Consider the following 5,869-nt stretch of genomic DNA (forward strand, 5'->3'; position numbering starts at 1 on the left):
ACTGATGAAACATTTAACATGGAACGTAGGGGCGTTACGTGAATAAGCTGATGATAAAACATTTAACATGGAACGTAGGGGACGTTACGTGAATAAGCTGATGATAAACATTTAACATGGAACGTAGGGGCGTTCAGTGAATAAGCTGATGATAAAACATTTAACATGGAACGTAGGGGCGTTCGTGAATAAGCTGATGATAAAACATTTAACATGGAACGTAGGGGCGTTCGTGAATAAGCTGATGATAAAACATTTAACATGGAACGTAGGGGCGTTCAGTGAATAAAGTATACACGAGGTTATAAGCGATGCATTTTTGTTTCGATTTCAATGTATGTATACTTTCCTCTGTTTATTTTTGAATATCAAGAAGAAAGCTAAATACATAAACTTTGGTGGTCACGATTGGTTCCATCAAATATAATTGTTTAAATTAGAATTTTTTTTACGAATGCCTTGTGTACTTGTTTCTTTTAACGTTTTGTTTTTTATCATGACCTGCCAATAATAACACAAAAATTTCTCTCAGTCTACTAATACATTTTATGGGTTCTATAAAAGTTTCGAGAAGAAAATAACTAGAACCGATGACCCATGTTGTCCTCCAGGCATCATACCAAGCCATCCTTTTCAAAGTCATATTGAGTTAGGTAGAAAATAGTGTTTCAGCGGTTACAAAGTTTGAAGTTGATGTTATCCTATAAAAAAGTGAAGGCTGGCTGAATTTGATTGAAAGTATGCGAAATACTCTTGAACCTGCACCTCTCATGTTCAATAAACAGGGGTAGGACTGCGAAAAGTGCAACACATAACATATGTAATTGAACTTTGATAAGCATTTTACCTATTATTAGCGTAATTATAAGGTCAAAGGAGAATAAAGCAAGGGGAGTAGTATCAGTTCGGTACCTACATCAGCTCCTTTTATGAGAGAGAACTACTTCATGTAGCTGTAAAATATGTCTAATTCAAAACATATTTATTTCCAGTTTTCGTTATTTCTGAAAGAGTTTATCATGTGTGACGTAACCCAGTAATACTATTCTAAAAGTAAAAATAACTTCTGCGTTGAAAAAGCATATTTATTACAAATATGTTCCGCTCAAGAACTAAACATGCTTACATCAAATGTGGTTTAAAGGCTACTCACGAGATGCTGTTGTTTTACTGATAGTTAAGAAAGACGTGAAATTCTTTTGTTGAAGATCTTTAGCTAAAGAATTTCAATTCTATCTCAACAGTTTTAAGTACATAAAATGTTTAGTGGTAATAGGAAAAGAGGGCTCTTTTCTAAGTAACAAGTCTAACCAGCAGCAAGTTTGAGGGATAAAAATATAAAAATCTGGTTTTGATATCCACGGTAGGCAGAGCAAGGATAGCGCATAGTATAGTTTTGCGCTTAATCACAAACAAATAAACTTTAGTGTTCAAAATAAGTCAAAACTATAATTGTTTGTATCTGATGCTGTGATTAAGAAAACATATCTTTAACGTGTAAAGTTCTGACATAAAAAGCATTGTACAAACCTTGAATTCGGGCTAATGGAACTGTAAAACACTACACTAGGCTTTAAATGTTGTTTTCCATCAGTTCGAAAAATCTGATTGCATAGTTTCTGAGAAAGTAATTTGTTCTTTATTTGTAAGTGCCTCTGGGGGTATTGTAACAAGAGTTGAAATGGAGGAATATTTGAGGAAGAACAATCATTGTATATTTAAGTTTATGTTTTATTACATGTTGAAATAAAAAGAAATGAAATTAAACCGAATTTTAAGTAAGCAAGTTTTGAAGCCGTGAGACATGATTTTTCTTTAGTGAATTGAATTAAAATGACTTGAGAGGCGGCGTGGCGAAGATTTTTTTTATTTCTACAAATAAATTGTTTTTAATTCAAGATATGTATGGTCATAAAAGGAGGAAGCAGATAACAGGTAAGATCAAACCTTACTGGCCTTCTACAGAAAGAAAAAGAAAATGAAAGTTAAATGCCATAAATCTAAGAAGTTTAAATTGACAGATGGGTTGGAAGATTTGCTTAACTATAGGAAAAACTAGAACGCATTTAAAAAATAAATTATGAAACCATAAAGCATATATGAAAACATCTGCCTGATAATGTTAAAACTAACACCAAATATTTTTAAGTATGTTAAAGGTAACAGAAATATTAAAATGTGGGATCCAGTCCTTAAAGGATGCCACAGACAAGGTTTTTGTTGAAAACTATGAGTTGACTGAGGCTGTAAAGGTTTTCATAAGGAGAAAGACTAAGATATCTCAAATCATTTCTCTTGAGAAAAGAAGGGTTAAAAAGTGAGCTTATTGAAGTTTATAAGGTGATCGTGGAGACAGAATAAAGTCCTCTGATGTATTCCGAAGACAATAGGATGAAAGGACACAAGTTTAAGAATTGTAAAAGACAAGCTAGGGTCCAATTAAGACAGTTTTATTTTTATAAAAGGGTGATTAACTCATGGAATGAGTAGTGGAGGCCAGTACTTCACAAAAATTTACAAGAGGAATAATTAATTTCCTGAAAAATAAAGATTGGTTTGAGTCTTCACATTTTCCCAAGAGTGTATGGGGAGGGCTATCTTTGAAAGACCAAGTTACCCCTCGTTGTTCGTACATTATGTTACAAGTAAAGAAAAAACTTTTCAAAAAAAGACGTAAATGTAGAGATGGTTAATATCAATCCTTCGAAAACAATGTAAACAAGGTAGTAGGGATGGAATTTGCATCATCCCTACATAATAGCACAACCACACAGTGTAGTAGAATATTAACAGATAAAAATAGAATAAATTCAACTCAATTATGAATGAATAACTATATATATATTCCTATATGTTATTTCTTGCCTGTGCTATTATGTATGGATGATTCAAATGTCATCCCTACTATCTTGTTTGCATTGTTTTCGAAGGATTGATATTAGCCATCCCCACAATTACTTCCTTTTTTGAAAAGTTTTTCTTTACTTGTTTTTTTATACAGTGTTTCAATAGACATAGGAAGGTTGTACTTATAACTAAGTTCTAAATACAGTGAAGTTCTAAGTGTAATATTGTTTTGTTTATCTATTATTGGCTGGTAATTCCTGTTTCACCCTGTACTTTTGTAACAAAAGCTAACTTCAAGGGGTAATGATAACATCGCTTACACTAGAATTATGATGTTTTAAATTACTACTAGCTATTAATAATACTTATAAAAGCGTATATTCCGTTTGAAACTATGTCACCTCAGTAAAATTGGTTGACACCATTGTTTTGGTTTTTGAGTTATCATGTAATAAAAAAGAAGAAAGAAGCACAAGAAATTCAAACTTTTTGCTATGATATTTACAGACATTCCCAGAACTTGTGTCTCAGTCATTACATAGGTATTGTTATAAAAGGAAACACTGTATAGTATTGTAAAGTTCTGTGGAGATATTTAAAACACCACTTCGATGAACAATCTAAACAGGCAGTGCTACCTCTTGCCTGATAATTGGATCTGACTGTAAGATTTTTAATTTTGATTTCTACTTTGTAAAGCTTCCAGTATTTTTCAACATAATCTTGTTAAGAATATTATTGGTCTTAGTACCTCATAATCTGGAAACTAGTGCGGATTCAGCCACACTGGTAAGCAATTCAGATTTCAGATATAGCAAGGAATTCAAATTTCGGTTCCAAAAAAGAGAGAGAGAGAGAGAACCAGAAAGCTTTGTTTAGGAATCAACTCACCAAACTTGTCTACTTGACTCGCAGAGTAGGTGTTGATAGAAAAATGTAATATAGGACTAGTGTGTTCAAGACTTGTCCATAGCGAAGCAGTCGTATTTATCTGTTATCATGAATAAAAAATTTAAAAACAGTGTTCTAAAGAATATAAATCTCTACCGTAGATATAATGATGATGATTTTGGTATTATAAACAGAAAGTCTGGGTTTTCATTAGTTATTTAAATGGTAGAAATTGTAACATGAAATTTGTTGTTAAAAAACATAGATTTCGTTTTACTCTAAGTATGAATAGTGAAAGATCTGAACTTTTTTTTAGTATTTTCCTTCTATAATGGTTTGTAAATATTATTATTATTACTGGTTCTACATAACGAGAAACTTAAGCAAATTCTACAGTTTCTTTTTCTTTAGTTTCTATTAAAATACTAAACTTCAAGTTCAAAATTCTGCGATTTTCCTTCTATTTTAAAAACAGATTTTCTCGTATCAGTACTGATGGTTGTTTATGGTTTTGTTTGTTCTCATTTTTAACGAGATTACTTGAGATTGATAACAAGTTTGTTTTACTACGTGCATGAAACATTTGAAATTGAGATATGATGGTATAACTCAGATTCCAAGAAATGCTGTAGAGCTGTTGATATAGAAACTTGACGTATTTAAAAGTTTTTCTTCAATCAACACTTGAAATGATCGAGGAAAGCAACGTTATGTATAGAATATATGTATAAGTACACATGCTATGATACAACGATCATTACCTTTTGATACGTGTAAGAACACTTTGTATTAATATGTATAAGTACACAATACTACACATGTTATGATACAACGATCATTACCTTTTGATATGTGTAAGAACACTGTATTAACATGTATAAGTATACAATACTACACATGCTATGATACAACGATCATTACCTTTTGATACGTGTAAGAACACTTTGTATTAACATGTATAAGTACACATGCTATGATACAACGATCATTACTTTTTGATACGTGTAAGAACACTTTGTATTAATATGTATAAGTACACATGCTATGATACAACGATCATTACTTTTTGATACGTGTAAGAACACTTTGTATTAATATGTATAAGTACACATGCTATGATACAACGATCATTACTTTTTGATACGTGTAAAAGAACACTTTGTATTGCTACGCTTCATTTCTAACCTCTTCAGGTAAAGTTTTATATAATCTATTGACCTGTTCGAAGGTTGGTAAACTCTTGATACAGTATTATTAGTTAATAGTTTACTGTAGGGTTTTTCACTAGGAACTTATACTATCACTAGAAATAGTACGAGAGCTGAAAGAATAGTTATTATCTAAAAAGCACCATTAGCGTAAACATGTACCAGTTGTCTCTTTCTGATAAAACTATCAATTGAAAACACTTGAACAACAATAGTTATTTATCGTTGAAATACTTATAGATAAACAGCTAAACTAAGTAGCTTTTGATTGTTATAAAGTTCACTCCTCTTCCCCATTACGCTTAAATAAATTCACAGCACTACTAATATCTTTTTCACGCGGAAAATATTTTTACCGAACCTACATCTGGCATATTAGTTAACAAACGTAAGGACAATCACTATGGTAAATAATTTTAGTCTTACCAACGCTTCTTACTTTGCTTAAACCACGAAAAAACTACTTTGACTGACTTATTTAAATCCTTGTATAGTTTTATCTGCCGTTTCTTTATAAACAAAATGAATGACATTTCATTTAGCAAGTTCCTCTGAACCTCTGTTCAACATGTCTTGTTTGTCAGTATGTTCAACAACCATGGAAATTGGTAAGCTCGGACAGTCGTGAAGAGTCTTTTCGGTTGAATCCCTTCTTCATACAATGGGATTCCAATCTTGGCTTTCGTTTTTGAGCACTAAGATCATGCTTGCTTGCTGCATTTTTGCTCTAAAAATATGCCATCCAAGTTGATAAATCAGGTTAAAATTTGCAGAACGCATATTTGTTAATAGTTTATCTAATTGCAGCGTTTTACGCTTGCTTCGGTGGAAATAACGCTTTATTAAAGTTGTGAAGCAAGGTACTTAACACATGAGAGACTGTTTGTCGAAAGCGAAAAAGAAGATGCAATCGAATAAAACTG

General features: G+C 31.8%; 1 long non-coding RNA gene across 2 annotated transcripts in view; it reads left to right on the plus strand.

The window, feature by feature from the left end:
* LOC111086488 overlaps window positions 1-5,869 on the plus strand; it is a 41,502-nt gene that overhangs the window by 27,476 nt on the left and 8,157 nt on the right. The gene's annotated exons all lie outside the window — the stretch shown is intronic.

Source organism: Limulus polyphemus, unplaced genomic scaffold (assembly GCF_000517525.1).
Source record: "Limulus polyphemus unplaced genomic scaffold, Limulus_polyphemus-2.1.2 Scaffold1139, whole genome shotgun sequence".
In the NCBI taxonomy this organism is placed as follows: domain Eukaryota; kingdom Metazoa; phylum Arthropoda; class Merostomata; order Xiphosura; family Limulidae; genus Limulus; species Limulus polyphemus.